Below are 26,247 nucleotides of genomic sequence, written 5' to 3' on the forward strand. Positions count from 1 at the left end.
AAAAAACGTTTTTCTATTTTTTCCTTCCTAGATTTTTATTTTTATTTTTCGGAAAACTCATTTTGTGGCTAGTTTTGGGTCTATCAATTAGTCTTAATAATTGAATATTTTTATCAATAACCCTTTTTTGCTTTTTTTTTGTATTTTTGTGTTTTTAATATTTTTAAAATATCTCTCTATAAATGGATAGATTCACTTTTTTTTTCTTTTTTTCTTCTTATATTGGAACACTTGGTTCTATCATTGCATTAAATTATCTCTAAAATGCCAATAGCATTGCTAATTAATCATCATCACGTAGCATCATTTTATCCACTTTAGATTAATTTTTACTCTCTCACCAAAATTGTTTTGTTTTTTTATTATAGTTAAAGGCAAATTTTTAGAAACTTTTGGCTCATTGTTTTTGTTCGAACAACAAAACAATTAATGATGCAAGAGTCCATCATTCTTATTTACATTCCAATCTTTTGTGTTCTCTGAGGATTCATTTTGGTTATCGATCGAGCTACGAACTCGGTCGAAAGAGTTATGCAAAGCTCATAGATGTGAAGGGAATTGCTAACTCAAATAATTCAGTACTCATGTAAGGGCTTGTATGCGGATGATGAAATATTCGTGGTCATTCCAAGGCAATCGAAACTCAACGTAATGGAGCATTGAAACTTTCTCTTTGGCATGAGAAGGGTACATCCGTGAGAGACTAAAGTGTGCAGTGAGTTCAGCATATTGCTAGGTCTTGAGTGATACAGTGGGAACTGTATTGACATGGAATCTCAATCTAGCAAGTGCTTTTGCGGGAGGTAGAACAATGCACAATTTGTTTAACATGGTAGAGTAGTCCAAGGGGATGATGGTCTCTGAAACTTTCAGAGAGAAAAAAGTGAAGAGAAAAGTTGCTCCAACAGGATAGATATCTTGGAGGGATAAGTCCCGAATCTCCAAAGGGAGTACTATTTACAATGGACCGCACATGTTGAGGAGGAGTACCTCAAAACAACTCCACAAAGCTCAACGGACCAAGCGAGCAATGAGAAATCATTGCATGATATCGCTTGAGATAATGCATTTGGGGAATGCATTACGAGATCAAGTGGGAGAGCGACCCAAGGCAACAAAAATGAATGCACACTTGGAGTCGATATAGAGATCAGACTCAATTGAGGGCTGACCCATGGAATAATGGGCGTGAGGACCACCATCAACTCAATGCAAAACGAGGAGCAAAGCAACTTGGGTGTAACTTGGCGAAGTACCCAAGCAGCATGAAGGAAGCTGACATATAAGATGAAACATGGAGCTGTCACGGACAAAGTTATAAACATAATGTTTGATGTAATACTTGTGTATATCCGTATCTTTCTGTTTGTTCATGCTTTGTACAGTATGTAAAGGAATGGTTGAAGGCTTAACGGCTCCATTTTAGTTGGGTTTGGTAGCCTTATTAGGCTTGTAAATAAATGTTATGTCATGTGGACACTTGTGAGATATATTTGATCTGTAGTGGATCATTTTGACCTTTTGTTGTGCAACCATTCAGAGCTTGTAAAGTCTATTTGTAATTTGTATTGTCTATGAAGTGTTTTAGAAATGTTTGCTTGTGGATCCCACGTGAGGCATTTTCTCTAACCTGTTTTCTCTTTTGTAGGTCTTAAGGGACTATGGGAGGCTTCGGGGAGGCTGACCTTTGCGGATGGACATGCAAGGGTACCGCACGACTTAGGCAAAACCAGCTAAGTCTATGACAGATGGTATCAGAGCGGGACAAGCACTCATAGATATTGGGAAATCTTGGGGCAACATCATATGCGCAGTGGAAGAACAAGAAAACAAAATCCCCGATTCCCAAAGGGATGTTCGTCGTCATGCGAAGATTGGTGTGCAAAATCCGCGAAACTTAAAACTACATATAGAGTAGATTGTATTATCTAGGGAGATCGTATATCCCTGTTTCCTTACAGATCCTTAGGAGAGGGTGAAGGAGGTCAAGCGTCTTCCTCTCTAGCAGTGATCCACACAGTAGGGTTGCGACGACGCTCCTCAAAACTCTAGGCCTGCTCTAAAGTGGAGAGGGAGAGGAGAATAGAAAAGGCAAGCAAAGGCTCTAGCCTATGAGGTTCTGAATCCCTCCTATTTATAGAGGTCCCATGTCAAACCCTAATGGGTCCTCCCCTAGTGGGTATTGGATCTGCATCCAATAAGACAAGGGCTCAATCGGATATCTCATATCCGAACCTCTACTCATCGCAATGCCTACCATATGTGTGTGACCCTCTAGGCCCAATATCGAGCTGGCCGTGAGTCATACCTGTCAGAACTCCTTCTAACTCAGTGAATTATTATCTCTGTAATAATTCACTTGACTCATCGACTACGGACGTACTAGGCCACTACGCCGTAGTCCCCAGACGATACAGGGGAATCCAATCCATTGGACCTATCTGTCCTCAGTTACCGTGTACCTATAGTCCTTCATCCCTCTAATATCCCAAAGACCGTATATCGAGCATGGTGCTGTCAGACCCATACGGTTTCTACTCGAGTCTCGCTCTAATCGGATTCTTCCGGAGAACTCTTTCTCTCTCAACTCGAATGACCCTGGCCAGGGATTTGTCTGAGCAAGAACACATGGGATATTCCTCTCATGACGCCGAGAGTGGATGATCCTCTATCGACACTCAATAACCCTCGTAAGGTCGACTACCACTCCCAATGACCAGCTGTACTAGATCTGGGACAACCAAACCTATAAGTCTGGTATCAAAGAGTGGAGCACTCATACAGGACATCCTTGGTGTCTCAAGTCTAAGGACAAGATACACCACTAGGATTACGGAATCGCTGTCTGACAATAAGGCATCATCAACCATCCAGCATTCCGTAAGCGGATCAATCAATGAACTCATTCTCCAATGAGCACCTGTATTATATCCCTAATGTCCATACACGAGCAGCTATGAGACCAGCTGCATCCATCATATGGACGGATATACAGCACACTAGTCTGTCCGGTTATCACGATGTCCCTCTCGAGTAACCTATGACCGGGATTATTTAGGATATATGTTTAAAGGTGAATCGATCTCATTATCGTGATCTCATCACGATCCGATTCTCATTGCACAAATCCAATGATATCACAATATATATATATATATATATATATATATATATATATATATATATATATATATATATATATATATATATATATATATATATATGCAATAGTTATAAAGTGATATGTGCCAAAATATAATAAGCAAAAAGATTCTGTATCAAGTCACACGTGCCATCACTCACGTGATTGGCTTGTTGGGCACCTATGACTAGTAGTAAAAACACTTGGCATGCAAATGTGGGAGACCTAGTGGGGCTGTGTTGAGGGCAGTCAGCACACGTACGACCATTTGGGGGAAAACGGGCATGGAGATGTAGGGAAAATGAGTTGCTCGGAGGAGTGGGCATATGAAATTAGCATTTAGAGGAATGACTAACCCTTCGCGCAAGAGGCACCAGGAGAACAAGCAAGCTTGGAAGAATATGGAGCGCACAAAGGTTGGGATGGCTGAGTTCGAGCTACGACTCGACGTTAACAACTATACTTGATGGTGCTCAAGGCAAGCGAGACGCTTGGTAAAGAATGAGACCATATAAGGTGGAATGAGTTGCTTAACAACCGAAAGAGTTGTGCAAAGCTCACAGAGATGAGGAGAATTGGTAACTCGAAGAATTTGGTACTCATGCATGGGCTTGTATGTGGACGATAGAATGTTCACAGCCATCTAAGGCGACCGAAACTCGGTGCCAAGGAGCATTGAAACTTTCTCTTCGGCATGTGAAGAATGTTGGGAAATCATTGGGGGCGACATCATATGCGCAGCGGAAGAACAAGAAAATAAAAATCCCCGATTCCCAAAAAGATATTCGTCGTCGTGCGAAGATTGGTGCGCAAAAATCCGCAAAACACAAAACTGCGTATAGAGATTGTGTTACCTAGGGAGATCGTATATCCCTGTTTCCTTGCAGATCCTTAGGAGAGGGTGAAGGAGGTCAAGCGTCCTCCTCTCTAGCGGTGATCCACACAGCAGGGTTGCGACGACGCTCCTCAAAACTCCAGGCCTACTCTGAGGTGGAGAGGGAGAGGAGAATAGGAAAGGCAAGCAAAGACTCTAGCCTGTGAGGCTGTGAATCCCTCCTATTTATAGAGATCCCGTGTCAAACCCTAATGGGTCCTTCCCTAGTGGGTATTGGATCTACATCCAATAAGACAAGGGCTCCGTCGGATATCTCATATCCGAACCTCTACTTATCGCAATGCCTACCATATGTGTGTGACCCTCTAGGCCCAATATCGAGCTGGCCGTGAGTCATACCTGTCAGAACTCCTTCTGACTGAGTGAATTATTATCTCTGTAATAATTCACTTGACTCATCGACTACGGACGTACTAGGCCACTACGCCGTAGTCCCCAGACGATACAGGAGAATCCAATCCATTGGACCTGTCTGTCCTCAGTTACCATGTACATATAATCCCTCATCCATCTAATATCCCAGAGACCGTATATCGAGCATGGTGCTGTCAGACCCATACGGTTTCTACTCGAGTCTCGCTCTAATCGAATTCTCCCGGAGAACTCTTTCTCTCTCAACCCGAATGACCCTGGCCAGGGATTTGTCTGAGCAAGAACACATGGGATATTCCTCTTGCTAGTCATAGGTGCCCAGTAAGCCAATCACGTGAGTGATTGCACGTGTGACTTGATACAGAATCTTTTTGCTTATTATATTTTGGTGTATATCACTTTATAACTATTGCATAAATACATATATATATATATATTGTGATGTCCTTGGATTTGTGCAATGGGAATCGGATCGTGATGAGATCACGATAATGAGATCGATTTACTTTTAAACACATATCCTAAATAATCCCGGTCATAGGTTACTCGAGAGGGACATCGTGATAACCGGATAGACTGGTGTGCTGTATACTCGTCCATATGATGGATGCAGCTGGTCTCATAGCTGCTCGTGTAGGGACACTAGGGATACAGTACAGGTGCTCATTGGAGAATGAGTTCACTGATTGATCCGCTTACGGAATGCTGGATGGTTGATGATACCTTATTGTCAGACAGCGATTCCGTAGTCCTAGTGGTGTATTTGGTCCTTAGACTTGAGACACTAAGGATGTCCTGTATGAGTGCTCCACTCTTTGATACCAGACTTATAGGTTTGGCTGTCCCCAGATCTAGTACAGCTGGTCATTGGGAGTGGTAGTCGACCTTACGAGGGCTATTGAGTGTCAATAGAGGATCATCCACTCTCGGCGTCATGAGAGGAATATCCTATGTGTTCTTGCTCAGACAAATCCCTGGCCAGGGTCATTCGGGTTGAGAGAGAAAGAGTTCTCCGGGAGAATCCGATTAGAGCGAGACTCGAGTAGAAACCGTATGGGTCTGACAACACCATGCTCGATATACGGTCTCTGGGATATTAGATGGATAAGGGACTATAGGTACATGGTAACTGAGGATAGACAGGTCCAATGGATTGGATTCCCTTGTATCGTCTAGGGACTACGACGTAGTGGCCTAGTACGTCCGTAGTCGATGAGTCAAGTGAATTATTACAGAGATAATAATTCACTCAGTCAGAAGGAGTTCTGACAAGTATGACTCACGGCCAGCTCGATATTGGGCCTAGAGGGTCACACACATATGGTAGGCATTGCGATGAGTAGAGGTTCGGATATGAGATATCCGACGGACCCCTTGTCTTATTGGATGCAGATCCAATACCCACTAGGGAAGGACCCATTAGGGTTTGACACGAGATCTCTATAAATAGGAGGGATTCACAGCCTCATAGGCTAGAGTCTTTGCTTGCCTTTCCTATTCTCCTCTCCCTCTCCACCTCAGAGTAGGCCTGGAGATTTGAGGAGCGTCGTCGCAACCCTACTGTGTGGATCACCGCTAGAGAGGAGGACGCTTGACCTCCTTCACCCTCTCCTAAGGATCTGCAAGGAAACAGGGATATACGATCTCCCTAGGTAACACAATCTCTATACGCAGTTTTGTGTTTTGCGGATTTTTTGCGCACCAATCTTCGCACGACGACGAACATCTTTTTGGGAATCGGGGATTTTTGTTTTCTTGTTCTTCCGCTGTGCATATGATGTCGCCCCAATGATTTCCCAACAGTGGTATCAGAGCCAGGTTGTTCGTGCGAATGATTGGTTTTGAACTGCGTGTATTGTGTTTAGGAAGAATTTTGATGTCAAAATCGTTGACGCAAAAGCGAGGAAGGGCAGCAACAGTTGCTGCCCTCGATCTGCATAGCTGCAGCCACCTGCAGCGGCAGCCGCAGCCGCAGCCAGGCAGCACAGCGCCGGCGCATGCGCAAGCGCTGTGCCTGCAGCAGCCGGCCGGTGGTCTGCTTGCAGCAGGCCTGCTGCTGGCAGGGCTGGCAGCCCACGGGTAGAGGCGCCGCAGGGAAGCGGCGCCTGCCGCCGCTACTCCCGCGGGCGAAACCCCCCCCACAGGGGCGGTCGCCCGGCGGGACAACACCGCCTGCGGAGGCAACGACGCCCGAAGCGGGAGCCCACCCTACTGGCGGCGGCAGCAGCGGCAGCAGAAAGAGGGAATTAGGGTTTTCTAGGAAAAAGACAGTTTTGCCCCTAGGAATTTGAGAAATTCCAGTTTCTGTCTTTTGTCCAAATTACAAAAATACCCTTAGGAATTGAGAAATTTCGTACATATCCCTGATTTCAGAAAAATATTAATTAATTAAAAGGTTTAGTTGATTATTATTTTTATTATTATCTAGTAGTTCTACATGATGATGATTATTTATACATGTGATGTATGATGTGTGGACGGATGATCATGGACCGTGTGATGTGTGTACTTGTGATTATTATTATTGAGGTCTGCGAACCTCTATTATATTTCTCGTTTATTGTCGGGCCTGCATGCCTATGATTAAGTTGTAATCTCACGAGGAGGCGCAGCGGGAGCGTGGATGCGATAGCGGGACCCACGAGACGGACGATCGTGATGCATGGAGATGCATCAAGATGTCGACGGAACCGACGAGGACGAGATGGACGATCACAAGGCATGGAGATGCATCGTTGCACACATAGATCTTGATGTGAGTGATTAGGCCTACTGGCTCGGGCCTAATCATATTAGGTTGTGGTCCATGATCATCTGGTGTGATTGCTTATACACATACTAGATATGTATATATATTTGCATGCGATGTAGATATATATTAAATATGTATATGTGTGACATGTCATATTAGGAGACAAAATTATAGAAACATCTCTCGATAATATTAAGTCGGTAAACGTGAGGCAATTAGATTGACCCACGTGGCCTTCCATCGTTATGAGTAGGAACCGATTCCCGGTGTAGGTTGAGTTGGTCGAGTCCCTCGAGACTCACCTATATCGCGATTCGCTATCTTGCTTACGACATAGAGATGTCACCGGTGACCTGAGGGCATGGTATGCTTGGTCGAGTCCCTCGAGGGTATATCATCAAATCAGACTCATCTTGTAACGAAGGTGTTGACTTAACCGAGCATCATGGTTGGTCGAGTCCCTCGAGGCCATGGTGATTCGGAGGTCGAACAGGACGAGAATCACAAGGAGTTGTGATCGGCAAGAGTTGCCTACCTTTTAGGCTTAGTGTGATTGGTCGAGTCCCTCGAGGTTACACTAAGACGCTGATTGGATCTTGATCCCCACTAGAAGTCTGCCGGAGACTTCCGTTTCACGTGCTGAGGGTGTCGCGTTACTCGATAGTAAAATAGTGGGAGCATATTAAGATAGAAGTCCATATCTTGATAGTTTATTTCTTGCAAAATCTGCAAGTTATTCATTTCTGCTACATCTTTATTTTCAGAAAATGTCGCTTTCAAATCCCTTACGTGGCATACTTGATGTCAACCGCCTCACTGGTCCAAATTATACGGATTGGCTCCGTAACTTGAGAATTGTTCTCACAGCGGAGAAAATCGTGTACGTCCTTGATACAGTGATGCCTACGCCCGAAGAAGGGGCAAGCGAGGATGAGATCGCTCGCTACGTGAAGTACATTGATGACTCCACTCTTGCTCAGTGCTATATGTTGGGCTCTATAACTCCAGAGTTACAGAGACAATATGAAAAGATGGATGCCAGATCCATTCTCCTACATGTCCGCAAATTGTTTAAGGAACAGGGAAGGACTCAACGATATGAGATATCCAAGAGCCTTTTCCGCGCTAGGATGACTGAGGGGACACCGGTTCAGAACCATGTCCTAAAGATGATTGAGTGGATAGAGAAAGTCATAGGTCTAGGAATGGTCCTAGAGGATAACTTGTGTGTGGACATTGTGCTTCAGTCCCTACCAGATTCCTTTTCACAGTTCATAATGAATTTTAATATGAACAAGCTTGAGGTGACTCTCCCATAGCTCCTCAATATGTTGAGGGAGGCAGAGAGTACTATTAAGAAAGAGAAGCCAGTTCTCTACACTAGTGAGACCAGAAAGAAAAGGAAAGCAGAAAGGTCCCTTAAGAAGGGAAAGGGCAAGGGCAAATAAGGTAAAGCAAAGGTTGCTAAGAAAGACCCAACAAAGGACAAAGGCCAGTGCTTCCACTGTGGTAAAGATGGGCACTGGAAGAGAAACTGCAAAGAGTACCTTGTAGAAAGGGTGAAAAAAAAGCTTGATGAAGCTTCAGGTACATTCATGATCAGTCTCCATTTGTCAGACTCTTATGATAACACATGGGTATTGGATACCGGTAGTGCTTATCATATATGCAATTCGTTGCAGGTTCTGGCAAGGCCTAGGAGACTAGAGAGAGGCGAGATGGACCTCAAGATGGGTAATGGAGCAAAAGTTACTGTATTAGCTGTTGGCGAGGTCGCCCTACATCTGCCTAGTGGAGCTTTTATTGCATTAGATGCATGTTATTTTGTTCCTTCTATTATCAAAAACATTATCTCCATTTCATGTTTAACAGTTAGTGGATATAAATTTGTTTTTGAGAACAATGATTGTTCGATATTATTAGATGATAAGATCATCACGAAAGGAACATTGCATAATGATTTATTTATGTTAGACACCACTCCACATATCATGAATGTAAATGTGTCCAAAAGGAAACGAGATGAGTTGAACAGTGCATACCTATGACATTGTAGGCTAGGTCACATCCATGAAAGAAGGATTCAAAAGTTGCTAAATAATGGATATCTAGATCCATTCGACTATATGTCTTATGCAACTTGTGAGCCTTACATTCGTGGAAAATTGACCAACTCTCCATTTAGTGGAACTGGAGAGAGAGCCACTGAGTTGTTGGAACTCATACATAGTGATGTATGTGGACCCATGTCAACTCATGCCATTGGAGGTTACTCCTACTTCATTACATTTACTGATGATTTCTCAAGGTATGGATATGTGTACTTAATGAAGTACAAGTCCGAGGCCTTTGAGAAATTCAGAGAGTATAAGAATGAGGTGGAGAACCAGACTGGAAAGAGTATTAAAACTCTTCGATCAGATCGAGGAGGTGAGTACTTAAGTACAGAGTTTACTCAGTTCCTCAAGGACCATGGGATATTATCCCATTGGACACCTCCTTACACACCTCAGCTCAATGGTGTCTCTGAAAGGAGAAATCGTACGTTATTAGATATGGTACGGTCCATGATGAGTTTCGCTGACCTACCCATCTCATTCTGGGGATATGCCCTAGAAACCGCAGCTTACCTTCTGAACAGAGTTCCAACTAAGTCGGTAGTGTCTACACCATATGAGATATGAAAAGGGAAGAAGCCTGATCTTAAGGTTGTTAAGATTTGGGGCTGCCCTGCCCACGTTAAAAGACACAACCCCGATAAGTTAGAATCAAGGATAGAGCGATGCATATTTGTGGGATACCCCAAGGAAACTTGTGGGTATTACTTCTATCATCCCGAGGATAAAAAGGTCTTTGTAGCTAGGAGAGCAGTGTTCCTTGAGAAGGAACACATTCTTGGCGGAGACAGTGGGAGAATGATAGAGTTGAGCGAAGTTAGAGAACCAAGCTCAAGCACCACTCTACAGCCCGAGTCTGTTCAGGTACCTAATACACAAGTTTCAACTTTACGCAGGTCTGATAGAGTATCTCATCCTCCTGAGAGATATGTGGGACATATTAGAGGAGAGGATGCTGAGGATATTGATCCTCAGACCTACGAGGAGGCTATTATGAGTATAGACTCCGGGAAGTGGCAAGAAGCCATAAATTCTGAGATGGATTCTATGTACTCCAATAAGGTTTGGAACCTAGTTGATGCGCCCGAAGGTATTGTACCCATCGGTTGCAAGTGGATCTTTAAGAAAAAAAGATCGGAGTAGATGGACAGGTAGAGACCTATAAAGCAAGGCTAGTGGCTAAAGGGTATCGTCAAAGGGAAGGTGTTGACTACGACGAAACCTTCTCACCCGTAGCAATGCTAAAATCCATCAGAATTCTATTGGCTATTGCAGCACACTATGATTATGAAATCTGGCAGATGGATGTGAAAATCGCATTCCTCAATGGGAACCTCGAGGAGGAAGTGTATATGATGCAACCTGAGGGATTCGTGTCCAAGAACTGCCCAGATAAGGTGTGTAGGTTGCTTAGATCCATTTATGGACTAAAGCAAGCTTTCCGAAGTTGGAACATAAGATTTGATGAGTCAATCAGATCTTATGACTTCGTTAAGAACGAAGATGAGCCTTGTGTATACAGGAAGGTAAGTGGGAGCGCTATCACCTTTTTGGTGTTATATGTGGATGATATCCTCATCATTGGGAATGACATAGGAATGCTATCCACTATAAAGACTTAGTTATCTAGACACTTCTCCATTAAGGACTTAGGGGAAGCATCCTATATCTTGGGGATAAGAATCTATAGAGATAGATCTAAGAGGATGCTTGGCTTGTCCCAGTCCAGGTACATAGAAACCATTGTCAAAAGGTTTGACATGGAAAACTACCATAAGAAAGGGCAAACATGAATATGATACCTTATGCCTCAGCAATAGGGTCTATCATGTATGCCATGCTATGTACTAGGCCTGATATAGCGCATGCTCTGAGTGTCACGAGCAGGTATCAGGCGGATCCAGGCTTGGAGCACTGGAAAGCAGTAAAGTGTATCCTTATGTACTTGAGAAGGACTAAGGATCTTTTGCTAGTATATGGAGGTAATAGCCTTAAGGTTGAAGGCTTCACTGACTCAAGTTTTCAGTCTGATGTCGATGATAGCAAGTCGAATTCAGGGTATGTGTACACCTTGAATGGAGGAGCAGTGTGCTGGAAGAGTTCCAAACAAAATACTACTGCTGACTCGACCACAGAGGCGGAGTACATTGCTGCATTAGATGCAGCAAAGGAGGGAGTCTGGGTGAAGAAGTTCATCACAGATTTGGGAGTTGATACAGATAGCGACAAGTCGACTTCCTTATATTGCGACAACTATGGGGTGATTACTCAAATAAGAGAACCCGGGTCTCATCAGAAGTGTTCTGAGGAGGTTCCAGCTTATAAGAGAGATCGTAACCCGAGGAGATGTAGTAGTGGAAAGAGTTCCATCCGAAGATAACATTGCAGATCCACTGACAAAGCCGTTGTCTCAGATTGTCTTTGAGCGTCACAAGAGTCTGATGGGGATCAGACACATAGGTGATTGGCTTTAGGTCAAGTGGGAGATTGCTAGTCATAGGTGCCCAGTAAGCCAATCACGTGAGTGATGGCACGTGTGACTTGATACAGAATCTTTTTGCTTATTATATTTTGGCATATATCACTTTATAACTATTGCATAAATGCATATATATATTGTGATGTCCTTGGATTTGTGCAATGGGAATCAGATCGTGATGAGATCATGATAATGAGATCGATTCACCTTTAAACACATATCCTAAATAATCCCGGTCATAGGTTACTCGAGAGGGACATCGTGATAACCGGATATACTAGTGTGCTGTATACCCGTCCATATGATGGATGCAGCTGGTCTCATAGTTGCTCGTGTAGGGACACTAGGGATACAGTACAGGTGCTCATTGGAGAATGAGTTCACTGATTGATCCGCTAACGGAATGCTGGATGGTTGATGATGCCTTATTGTCAGACAGCGATTCCGTAGTCCTAGTAGTATATCTGGTCCTTAGACTTGAGACACCAAGGATGTCCTGTATGAGTGCTCCACTCTTTGATACCAGACTTATAGGTTTGGCTGTCCCCAGATCTAGTGCAGCTGGTCATTGGGAGTGGTAGTCGACCTTACGAGGGCTATTGAGTGTCAATAGAGGATCATCCACTCTCGGCGTCATGAGAGGAATATCCTATATGTTCTTGCTCAGACAAATCCCTGGCCAGGGTCATTCGGGTTGAGAGAGAAAGAGTTCTCCGGGAGAATCCGATTAGAGCGAGACTCGAGTAGAAACCGTATGGGTCTAACAACACCATGCTCGATATACGGTCTCTGGGATATTAGATGGATGAGGGACTATAGGTACATGGTAACTAAGGACAGACAGGTCTAATGGATTGGATTCCCCTGTATCGTCTGGGGATTATGGCGTAGTAGCCTAGTACGTCCGTAGTCGATGAGTCAAGTGAATTATTACAGAGATAATAATTCACTCATTCAGAAGGAGTTCTGACAGGTATGACTCACGGCCAGCTCGATATTGGGCCTAGAGGATCACACACATATGGTAGGCATTACGATGAGTAGAGGTTCGGATATGAGATATCCGACGGACCCCTTGTCTTATTGGATGCAGATCCAATACCCACTAGGGAATGACCCATTAGGGTTTAACACGGGATCTCTATAAATAGGAGGGATTCACAGCCTCATAGGCTAGAGTCTTTGCTTGCCTTTCCTATTCTCCTCTCCCTCTCCACCTCAGAGTAGGCCTGGAGATTTGAGGAGCGTCGTCGTAACCCTGCTGTGTGGATCACCGCTAGAGAGGAGGACGCTTGACCTCCTTCACCCTCTCCTAAGGATCTGCAAGGAAACAGGGATATACGATCTCCCTAGGTAACACAATCTCTATACGCAGTTTTGTGTTTTGCGGATTTTTTGCGCACCAATCGTCACACGACGACGAACATCTTTTTGGGAATCGGGGATTTTTGTTTTCTTGTTCTTCTGCTACGCATATGATGTCGCCCCAATGATTTCCCAACACCTCTCATGACGCCGAGAGTGGATGATCCTCTATCAATACTCAATTGCCCTCGTAAGGTCAACTACCACTCCCAATGACCAGCTGTACTAGATCTGGGGACAGTCAAACCTATAAGTCTGGTATCAAAGAGTGGAGCACTCATACAGGACATCCTTGGTGTCTCAAGTCTAAGGACCAGATACACCACTAGGACTACGGAATCGCTGTCTGACAATAAGGCATCATCAACCATCCAGCATTCCGTAAGCGGATCAATCAGTGAACTCATTCTCCAATGAGCACCTGTACTGTATCCCTAGTGTCCCTACACGAGCAGCTTTGAGACCAGCTGCATCCATCATATGGACGGGTATACAGCACACCAGTCTATCCGGTTATCACGATGTCCCTCTCGAGTAACCTATGACCGGGATTATTTAGGATATGTGTTTAAAGGTGAATCGATCTCATTATCGTGATCTCATCACGATCCGATTCCCATTGCACAAATCCAAGGACATCACAATATATATATGCATTTATGCAATAGTTATAAAGTGATATACGCCAAAATATAATAAGCAAAAAGATTCTGTATCAAGTCACACGTGCCATCACTCACGTGATTGGCTTGCTGGGCACCTATGACTAGCAATCTCCCACTTGACCTAAAGCCAATCACCTATGTGTCTGATCCCCATCAGACCCCTGTGACGCTCAAAGACAATCTGAGACAACGGCTTTGTCAGTGGATCTGCAATGTTATCTTCGGATGGAACTCTTTCCACTACTACATATCCTCGGGTTACGATCTCTCTGATAAGTTGGAACCTCCTCAAAACACTTCTGATGAGACCCGGGTTCCCTTATTTGAGTAATCACCCCATAGTTGTTGCAATATAAGGAAGTCGACTTGTCGCTATCTGTATCGACTCCCAAATCTGTGATGAACTTCTTCATCCAGACTCCCTCCTTTGCTGCATCTAATGCAGCAATATACTCCGCCTCTGTGGTCGAGTCAGCAGTGGTATTTTGTTTGGAACTCTTCCAGCACACTGCTCCTCCATTCAAGGTGTACACATACCCTGAAGTCGACTTGCTATCGTCGACATCAGACTGAAAACTTGAGTCAGTGAAGCCTTCAACCTTAAGGCTATTACCTCCATATACTAGTAAAAGATCCTTAATCCTTCTCAAGTACTTAAGGATACACTTTACTGCTTTCCAGTGCTCCAAGCCTGGATCCGCCTGATACCTGCTCGTGACACTCAGAGCATGCGCTATATCAGACCTAGTACATAGCATGACACACATGATATACCATATTGCTGAGGCATAAGGTATCATATGTTGGGAAATCATTGGGGCGACATCATATGCGCAGCGGAAGAAGAAGAAAACAAAAATCCCCGATTCCCAAAAAGATGTTCGTCGTCGTGTGAAGATTGGTGCGCAAAAAATCCGCAAAACACAAAACTGCGTATAGAGATTGTGTTACCTAGGGAGATGGTATATCCCTGTTTCCTTGCAGATCCTTAGGAGAGGGTGAAGGAGGTCAAGCGTCCTCCTCTCTAGCGGTGATCCACACAGCAGGGTTGCAACGACGCTCCTCAAATCTCCAGGCCTACTCTGAGGTGGAGAGGGAGAGGAGAATAGGAAAGGCAAGCAAAGACTCTAGCCTATGAGGCTGTGAATCCCTCCTATTTATAGAGATCCCGTGTCAAACCCTAATGGGTCATTCCCTAGTGGGTATTGGATCTGCATCCAATAAGACAAGGGCTCCGTTGGATATCTCATATCCGAACCTCTACTCATCGCAATGTCTACCATATGTGTGTGACCCTCTAGGCCCAATATCGAGCTGGCCGTGAGTCATACCTGTCAGAACTCCTTCTAACTCAGTGAATTATTATCTCTGTAATAATTCACTCGACTCATCGACTACGGACGTACTAGGCCACTACGTTGTAGTCCCCAGACGATACAGGGGAATCCAATCCATTGGACCTGTCTGTCCTCAGTTACCATGTACCTATAGTCCCTCATCCATCTAATATCCCAGAGACCGTATATCGAGCATGGTGCTGTCAGACCCATACGGTTTCTACTCGAGTCTCGCTCTAATCGGATTCTCCCGGAGAACTCTTTCTCTCTCAACCCGAATGACCCTGGCCAGGGATTTGTCTGAGCAAGAACACATCGGATATTCCACTCATGACGCCGAGAGTGGATGATCCTCTATTGACACTCAATAGCCCTCGTAAGGTCGACTACCACTCCCAATGACCAACTGTACTAGATCTGGGGACAGCCAAACCTATAAGTCTGGTATCAAAGAGTGGAGCACTCATACAGGACATCCTTGGTGTCTCAAGTCTAAGGACCAGATACACCACTAGGACTACGGAATCGCTGTCTGACAATAAGGCATCATCAACCATCCAGCATTCCGTAAGCGGATCAATCAGTGAACTCATTCTCCAATGAGCACCTGTACTGTATCCCTAGTGTCCCTACACGAGCAGATATGAGACCAGCTGCATCCATCATATGGACGGGTATACAGCACACAAGTCTATCCGGTTATCACGATGTCTCTCTCGAGTAACCTATGACCGGGATTATTTAGGATATGTGTTTAAAGGTGAATCGATCTTATTATCGTGATCTCATCACGATCCGATTCCCATTGCACAAATCCAAGGACATCACAATATATATATGCATTTATGCAATAGTTATAAAGTGATATACGCCAAAATATAATAAGCAAAAAGATTCTGTATCAAGTCACACGTGCCATCACTCACGTGATTGGCTTGCTCGGCACCTATGACTAGCAATCTTCCACTTGACCTAAAGCCAATCACCTATGTGTCTGATCCCCATCAGACCCCTGTGACGCTCAAAGACAATCTGAGACAACGGCTTTGTCAGTGGATCTGCAATGTTATCTTCGGATGGAACTCTTTCCACTACTACATCTCATCGGGTTACGATCTCTCTTATAAGCTGGAACCTCCTCAGAACACTTCTGATGTGACCCGGGTTCCCTTGAGTAATCACCCCATACTTGTCGCAATATAAGGAAGTCAACTTGTCGCTATCTGTATCGACGCCCAAATCTGTGATGAACTTCTTCACCCAGACTCCCTCCTTTGCTGCATCTAATGCAGCAATGTACTCCGCCTCTGTGGTCGAGTCAGCAGTGGTATTTTGTTTGGAACTCTTCCAGCACACTGCTCCTCCATTCAAGGTGTACACATACCCTGAATTCGACTTGCTATCATCGACATCAGACTGAAAACTTGAGTCAGTGAAGCCTTCAACCTTAAGGCTATTACCTCCATATACTAGCAAAAGATCCTTAGTCCTTCTCAAGTACATAAGGATACACTTTACTGCTTTCCAGTGCTCCAAGCCTGGATCCGCCTGATACCTGCTCGTGACACTCAGAGCATGCGCTATATCAGGCCTAGTACATAGCATGACATACATGATAGACCCTATTGCTGAGGCATAAGGTATCATATCTATGTTCGCCCTTTCTTCTGGAGTCTTTGGGGACATACTCGTAGAAAGCGATATCCCATGTCTCATCGGTATGAGACCTCTCTTGGAATTTTCCATGCCAAACCTTTTGACAATAGTTTCTATGTACCTGGACTGGGACAAGCCAAGCATCCTCTTGGATCTATCTCTATAGATTCTAATCCCCAAGATATAAGATGCTTCCCCTAAGTCTTTCATTGAGAAGTGTCTAGATAATCAAGCCTTTACCGTGGATAGCATTCCTATGTCATTCCCAATGATGAGGATGTCATCCACATATAACACAAAAAAGGTGATAGCGCTCCCACTTACCTTCCTGTACACACAAGGCTCATCTTCGTTCTTAACGAAGTCATAAGATCTGATTGACTCATCAAATCTTATGTTCCAACTTCGGGAAGCTCGCTTTAGTCCATAAATGGATCTAAGCAACCTACACACTTTATCTGGGCAGTTCTTGGACACGAATCCCTCAGGTTGCATCATATACACCTCCTCCTCGAGGTTCCCATTGAGGAATGCGGTTTTCACATCCATCTGCCAGATCTCATAATCATAGTGTGCTGCAATAGCCAATAGAATTCTGATGGATTTTAACATTGCTACGGGTGAGAAGGTTTCGTCGTAGTCAACACCTTGCCTTTGACGATACCCTTTAGCCACTAGCCTTGCTTTATAGGTCTCTACCTTTCCATCTACTCCGATCTTTTTCTTAAAGGTCCATTTGTAACCGATGGGTACAATACCTTCGGGCGCATCAACTAGGTTCCAAACCTTATTGGAGTACATAGAATCCATCTCAGAATTCATAGCTTCTTGCCACTTCCCGGAGTCTATACTCATACTAGCCTCCTCGTAGGTCTGAGGATCAATATCCTCAGCATCCTCTCCTCTAATATGTCCCACATATCTCTCAGGAGGATGAGATACTCTATCAGACCTGCGTAAAGTTGAAACTTGTGTATTAGGTACCTGAACAGACTCGGGCTGTAGAGTGGTGCTTGAGCTTGGTTCTCTAACTTCGCTCAACTCTATCATTCTCCCACTGTCTCCGCCAAGAATGTGTTCCTTCTCAAGGAACACTGCTCTCTTAGCTACAAAGACCTTTTTGTCATCGAGATGATAGAAATAATACCCACAAGTTTCCTTGGGGTATCCCACAAATATGCATCGCTCTGTCCTTGATTCTAACTTATCGGGGTTGTGTCTTTTAACGTGGGCAGGGCAACCCCAAATCTTAACAACCTTAAGATCAGGCTTCTTCCCTTTCCATATCTCATATGGTGTAGACACTACCGACTTAGTTGGAACTCTGTTCAGAAGGTAAGCTGCGGTTTCTAGGGCATATCCCCAGAATGAGATGGGTAGGTCAGCGAAACTCATCATGGACCGTACCATATCTAATAAAGCACGATTTCTCCTTTCAGAGACACCATTGAGCTGAGGTGTGTAAGGAGGTGTCCATTGGGATAATATCCCATGGTCCTTGAGGAACTGAGTAAACTCTGTACTTAAGTACTCACCTCCTCGATCTGATCGAAGAGTTTTGATACTCTTTCCAGTCTGGTTCTCCACCTCATTCTTATACTCTCCGAATTTCTCAAAGGCCTCGGACTTGTACTTCATTAAGTACACATATCCATACCTTGAGAAATCATCAGTAAATGTAATGAAGTAGGAGTAACCTCCAATGGCATGAGTTGACATGGGTCCACATACATCACTATGTATGAGTTTCAACAACTCAGTGGCTCTCTCTCCAGTTCCACTAAATGGAGAGTTGGTCAATTTTCCACGAATGCAAGGCTCACAAGTTGCATAAGACATAGTCGAATGGATCTAGATATCCATCATTTAGCAACTAGTGAATCCTTCTTTCATGGATGTGACCTAGCCTACAATGCCACAGGTATGCACTGTTCAACTCATCTCATTTCCTTTTGGACACATTTACATTCATGATATGTGGAGTGGTGTCTAACATAAATAAACCATTATGCAATGTTCCTTTCGTGATGATCTTATCATCTAATAATATCGAACAACCATTGTTCTCAAAAACAAATTTATATCCACTAACTGTTAAACATGAAATGGAGATAATATTTTTGATAATAGAAGGAACAAAATAACATGCATCTAATGTAATAAAAGCTCCACTAGGCAGATGTAGGGCGACCTCGCCAACAGCTAATACAGCAACTTTTGCTCCATTACCCATCTTGAGGTCCATCTCGCCTCTCTCTAGTCTCCTAGGCCTTGCCAGAACTTGCAACGAATTGCATATATGATAAGCACTATCGGTATCCAATACCCATGTGTTATCATAAGAATCTGACAAATGGAGACTGATCATGAATGTGCTTGAAGCTTCATCAAGCTTTTGTTTCGCCCTTTCTGCAAGGTACTCTTTGCAGTTTCTCTTCCAATGCCCATCTTTACCACAGTGGAAGCACTGGCCTTTGTCCTTTGTTGGGTCTTTCTTAGCAACCTTTGCTTTACCTTGTTTGCCCTTGCCCTTTTCCTTCTTAAGGGACCTTTCTGCTTTCCTTTTCTTTCTGGTCTCACCAGTGTAGAGAACTGGCTTCTCTTTCTTAATAGTACTCTCTTCCTCCCTCAACATATTGAGGAGCTCTGGGAGAGTCACCTCAAGCTTGTTCATATTAAAATTCATTATGAACTGTGAAAAGGAATCTGGTAGGGACTGAAGCACAATGTCCACACACAAGTTATCCTCTAGGACCATTCCTAGACCTGTGAGTTTCTCTATCCACTCAATCATCTTTAGGACATGGTTCTGAACCGGTGTCCCCTCAGTCATCCTAGCGCGGAAAAGGTTCTTGGATATCTCATATCGTTGAGTCCTTCCCTGTTCCTCAAACAATTTACGGACATGTAGGAGAATGGATCTGGCATCCATCTTTTCATGTTGTCTCTGTAACTCTGGAGTCATAGAGCCCAACATATAGCACTGAGCAAGAGTGGAGTCATCAATGTACTTCACGTAGCGAGCGATCTCATCCTCGCTTGCCCCTTCTTCGGGCGTAGGCATCACTGTATCAAGGACGTACACGATTTTCTCCGCTGTGAGAACAATTCTCAAGTTATAGAGCCAATCCGTATAATTTGGACCAGTGAGGTGGTTGACATCAAGTATGCCACGTAAGGGATTTGAAAGCGACATTTTCTGAAAATAAAGATGTAGCAGAAATGTATAACATGCAGATTTTGCAAGAAATAAACTATCAAGATATGGACTTCTATCTTAATATGCTCCCACTATTTTACTAACGAGTCACGCGACACCCTCAGCACGTGAAACGGAAGTCTCCGGCAGACTTCTAGTGGGGATCAGGATCCAATCAGCGTCTTAGTGTAACCTCGAGGGACTCGACCAATCACACTAAGCCTAAAAGGTAGGCAACTCTTGCCGATCACAACTCCTTGTGATTCCCGTCCTGTTCGGCCTCCGAATCACCATGGCCTCGAGGGACTCGACCAACCATGATGCTCGGTTAAGTCAACACCTTCGTTACAAGATGAGTCTGATTTGATAATATACCCTCGAGGGACTCGACCAAGCATACCATGCCCTCAGGTCACCGGTGACATCTCTATGTCGTAAGCAAGATAGCGAATCGCGATATAGGCGAGTCTCGAGGGACTCGACCAACTCAACCTACACCGGGAATCGGTTCCTACTCATAACGATGGAAGGCCACGTGGGTCAATCTGATTGCCTCACGTTTACCGACTTAATATTATTGAGAGATGTTTCTATGATTTGGTCTCCTAATATGACATGTCACACATATACATATTTAATGTATATCTACATCGCATGCAAATATATATACATATCTAGTATGTGTATAAGCAATCACACCAAATGATCATGGACCACAACCTAATATGATTAGGCCCGAGACAGTAGGCCTAATCACTCACATCAAGATCTATGTGTGTAATGGTGCATCTCCATGCCCTGTGATCGTCCATCTCGTCCTCGTCGGTTTCGTCGACATCTTGATGCATCTCCATGCATCACGATCGTCCGTCTCGTGGGTCCCGCTATCGCATCCACGCTCCCGCTGCGCCTCCTCATATGATTACAACTTAATCATAGGCACGCAGGCCCGACAATAAACGAGAAATATAATGGAGGCTCGCAGACCTCAATAATAATAATCACAAGTACACACATCACACGGTCCATGATCATCCGTCCACACATCATACATTACATGTATAAATAATCATCATAATGTAGGACTACTAGATAATAATAAAAATAATAATCAACTAAACCTTTTAATTAATTAATATTTTCTGAAATCAGGGATATATAGGGAATTTCTCAATTCCTAAGGGTATTTTCGTAATTTTGACAAAAGACAAAAACTGGAATTTCTCAAATTCACAGGGGCAAAACTGTCTTTTTGCCCAAAACCCTAATTCCTTCTTACTGATGCCGCTGCCGCCGCTGCAGGTAGGCTCCCTTTTCGGGCGTCGCTGCCTCCGTAGGCGGTGCTGTCCCACCAGGCAGCCGCCCCTGTGGGGGGGGGTTTCGCCCGCGGGAGCAGCGGCGGCAGGCGCCTCTGCCCGTGGGCTGCCAGCCCCGCCAGCAGCAAGCCTGCTGCAAGCAGACCGCCGGCCGGCTGCTGCAGGCACAGCGCTTGCGCATGCGCCGGTTGCTGCAGGCACAGCGCTTGCGCATGCGCCGGCGCTGTGCTGCCTGGCTGCGGCTGCGGCTGTCGCGGTGGCTGCAGGCATGCAGATCGAGGGCAGCAACTGTTGCTGCCCTTCCTCGCTTTTGCGTCAACGATTTTGACGTCAATATTCTTCCTAAACACAACACACGCAGTTCAAAACCAATCATTCGCACGAACAACCTGGCTCTGATACCATTGTTGGGAAATCATTGGGGGCGACATCATATGCGCAACGGAAGAACAAGAAAACAAAAATCCCCGATTCCCAAAAAGATATTCGTCGTCGTGCGAAGATTGGTGCGCAAAAATCCGCAAAACACAAAACTGCGTATAGAGATTGTGTTACCTAGGGAGATCGTATATCCCTGTTTCCTTGCAGATCCTTAGGAGAGGGTGAAGGAGGTCAAGCGTCCTCCTCTCTAGCGGTGATCCACACAACAAGGTTGCGACGACGCTCCTCAAAACTCCAGGCCTACTCTGAGGTGGAGAGGGAGAGGAGAATAGGAAAGGCAAGCAAAGACTCTAGCCTATGAGGCTGTGAATCCCTCCTATTTATAGAGATCCCATGTCAAACCCTAATGGGTCCTTCCCTAGTGGGTATTGGATCTACATCCAATAAGACAAGGGCTCCGTCGGATATCTCATATCCGAACCTCTACTCATCGCAATGCCTACCATATGTGTGTGACCCTCTAGGCCCAATATCGAGCTGGCCGTGAGTCATACCTGTCAGAACTCCTTCTGACTGAGTGAATTATTATCTCTGTAATAATTCACTTGACTCATCGACTACGGACGTACTAGGCCACTACGCCGTAGTCCCCAGACGATACAGGAGAATCCAATCCATTGGACCTGTCTGTCCTCAGTTACCATGTACCTATAATCCCTCATCCATCTAATATCCCAGAGACCGTATATCGAGCATGGTGCTGTCAGACCCATACGGTTTCTACTCGAGTCTCGCTCTAATCGGATTCTCCCGGAGAACTCTTTCTCTCTCAACCCGAATGACCTTGGCCAGGGATTTGTCTGAGCAAGAACACATGGGATATTCCTCTCATGACGCCGAGAGTGGATGATCCTCTATCAACACTCAATAGCCCTCGTAAGGTCGACTACCACTCCCAATGACCAGCTGTACTAGATCTGGGGACAGCCAAACTTATAAGTCTGGTATCAAAGAGTGGAGCACTCATACAGGACATCCTTGGTGTCTCAAGTCTAAGGACCAGATACACCACTAGGACTACGAAATCGCTATCTGACAATAAGGCATCATTAACCATCCAGCATTCCGTAAGCGGATCAATCAGTGAACTCATTCTCCAATGAGCACCTGTACTGTATCCCTAGTGTCCCTACACGAGCAGCTATGAGACCAGCTGCATCCATCATATGGACGGGTATATAGCACACCAGTCTATCCGGTTATCACGATGTCCCTCTCGAGTAACCTATGACCGGGATTATTTAGGATATGTGTTTAAAGGTGAATCGATCTCATTATCGTGATCTCATCACGATCCAATTCCCATTGCACAAATCTAAGGACATCACAATATATATATATATATGCATTTATGCAATAGTTATAAAGTGATATACGCCAAAATATAATAAGCAAAAAGATTCTGTATCAAGTCACACGTGCCATCACTCACGTGATTGGTTTGCTGGGCACCTATGACTAGCAAAGAATACGTCCGTAGGAGGCTGAAGTGTGCAACGAGTTTAACATGTTGTTAGGCCTTGAGTGGTGCAGCGTGAGCTTTATTGACGTGGAGTCACAATCTAGCAAGTGCATTTGCAGGAGGCAGAACAATGCATAGTTTGTTCAGCAAATCGGAGTAGTCCAAGGGGATGATGGTCTCCGAAACTTTCAGAGAGAAAGAAGCGTAGAGAGATGTTGCTCCAATAAGACTGTTATCCAAGAGGGATAGATCCTGGTTCTCCAGAGAGAGAATCATATACAATAGACTACACATGTTGAGGAGGAGTACCTCAAAAACGACAACTCCACGAAGCTTAATGGAACGAGTGAGCGACGAGGAGTCGTCGCTCACTTGAGAGAATGCATTGCGAGATCAAGTGGGGGAGCAACCCAAAGCAACACAAATGAAGGCACACTTATAGTCGATATGGAGATCGGACTCAAGGGAGGGTTGACCCATGGAATGATGGGCACGAGGGCCACCATCAACTCAATGCAAAACGAGGAGCGGAGCAACTTGGGTGTAACTTGGCGAAGTACCCAAGCCGCATGAAGGGAGCCAGCATAGAAGATGAAACATGGAGCGGAGGCACAGAGCTTTCCTTGGACAGAGGTCAAGGACATGAACTCTTGTAGAGGCAAAAGCAGGATCATGTTGTTTTACGGGTTCTTCATTTTGACGGAGCGGACTCATCTTGCATGGTGCCAAAGATGAAGGGAGCTTCTGGGCACCTACACCTTATCTCGGAGAAGCATTTGATGGGGAACTAAGGCGACTCAACTTGCGGAGGCGAAGTTGGGTTCAGAAGGCTTCGGCACGGGGCAAGAGGACATGGAGGCGGGTACTCTTGAAGAATATGCCACAGTGTTGCCATGAAGGAAGCAGTGAGCAGCGAAGATTGTGCTGGTAGGGGTAGAGGCCCAGGATCCAGATAATGGTGCACCATTTTCAGCGAAGTTGGTGGACTTCAGGAGCTACTAGGCGACATACTATCCTAGAGCGATGCTTCATCTAGGTGTGACTCAAGAGCAGGTGGATGAAGGTCAATTACCAAAGGAGCGAACAAAATCGAAGGTAGAAAAGACCCTACGATGTATTGGCAGAGGCCATACATGGAGAGATCACAATTCGAGTTCATCCCACAAGGATCAGAATACAATAGAGATGTCACTAGGAGGCGACATGGTGCAGCGGATCGTGGTGGAACAATTCGTGGCAATGCGATACACATGAATATAGTCCCGTGAGAGACTATATCATATGGAGGTATGATCGAGAGCTATTGGGAGCTCCACTTCGGTGAACAATAGGATGGCAAGAAGGGCTATGGATTCAAGGAGTGAAGGCTATGGTACCGTAGAGGTGGGTCTTCTGTACATGCATCGAATTTTGCATCGGATGAAAACTTTGGTCCTTAGCATATGAGGGCTGGGTACCACCGAGGAAAAAGTTTGAATGCAAATATTAATGAGTCTCATGGGAGGGATTTGATCATGCAGAGGTATAATCGAAGTAGTTAGAGAGTTGGGCTACTCTAGAGCCCATATTCACTTAAGGGAGCCCGACAAGTGAGAGGACAAGGTCGAGTAAGTGAACATTGCTACCGAGGAAGCTAAGAAGAATAGAATCGGTGTGAACCCTGCAACATGATGGTAGAGGCCATACATGAGAGTTGCAGTTTATCTTTCCATCGACTAAGGGGAACTGCTTGGAGAACACAAAGGTGTTGAAGCAGGGGGTCGAAAGGGGCGAGGAAGCGATGACGAGTCCATAGATACTTAGCTACAAAAAAAAACCAAGCATCGATTAGAATGAAGGTAGATTCGGAGGAGTGCCAAAGTGCCACAGAGGCAGATCTACCGATCGTGAAGAAAAGGGATGCATATGCGATGTGACGGATAGTAGGACCATGGGCATGGCAGTACCATGGTACCGTAGCGGCGGGACTTCCGTGAAGTCATCGATCCCTTGCTCTCATGGAGGGAGAGCGCTTGGTCATGAAAGGGACCGCGGAGGTGGAGCATACAGAGGTAAACTCCAAGTACCGAGACAAGACTGAAGGGCAGAGAGACCATGGAGCTTCGTATGACCAATGTCAATGAGCTTTTCATAAAGATAGCTAAAAGTAAAGGACTTCGGGTCGTGCAAGAGTGCATGACCAAGAAACTAAGTAGGCAATACTAGGTGTTGTACCTTTGCTACTCAGTGGAGTAGGCGGCAGGGTTGATGGAGAAGACAGTGCAACCTAAACTACAAGAGACTTGCTCCAAGTTGGAGTGAAAACTTCCTACATTCTAGAAGTTCGATGGCAATAAGAAGGTGAATCATAGTAACTAACTCAATGCAAGGAGTGCAAACACTTTAAGTACTTTAGAAGTGTGAGCAAAGAGCAGGCAAAGGCCAATAACCAGCTCGATGCATGGAGTAGAACCTTCGAGGAGACATGCGAAATTAAGTAACCTTTGCCTTCTCAACTCTTAAGAGAATAGACGAAACCGAATACCCCAATTCTCTTATCTATCTAGCAGAGGAGCTCTGCACAGGTTCAAAGACCCTTCGAAGATAATGGAAGACAATAGTTGACAAATCATCACCAATGGTGATCAATGCTACTGAAAGTATATTATCCGCTTTATTTCCTAACAGAATGTCAATCGAAATCGGAAGTGATACAAATTTACTTGGAAGTGACAATTAAGTGAAAGAAGAGTCGATACACAACTTTTGTGGAGGAAGGACCTAAAACTTCAAAAGTTTACGAGGCGATGCTCGTTAAAGCTCCAACAAGCATCCACCAAGTTCAAGCAGCATGAGACATTTGAGAGACTGACATATAGTAAGGATGATATTTTTCTTCATCTGAAGGATCCGCAGAAACCAACAGGGATCAACACAACTCAGCCAACCTCACACAAGAGTCAGAGTCATTAGTGAGTTGAAATAGCATGATAGATCAAAAGTTCGACTACTCAACAACAGCGGCGGAGAGCAGTTGGGAGCCAAGAGACGAATTGCAGTTGGATTGAAA

The sequence above is a fragment of the Musa acuminata genome, chromosome BXJ2-6, assembly GCF_036884655.1.
Source record: "Musa acuminata AAA Group cultivar baxijiao chromosome BXJ2-6, Cavendish_Baxijiao_AAA, whole genome shotgun sequence".
Classification (NCBI taxonomy): Eukaryota; Viridiplantae; Streptophyta; class Magnoliopsida; order Zingiberales; family Musaceae; genus Musa; species Musa acuminata.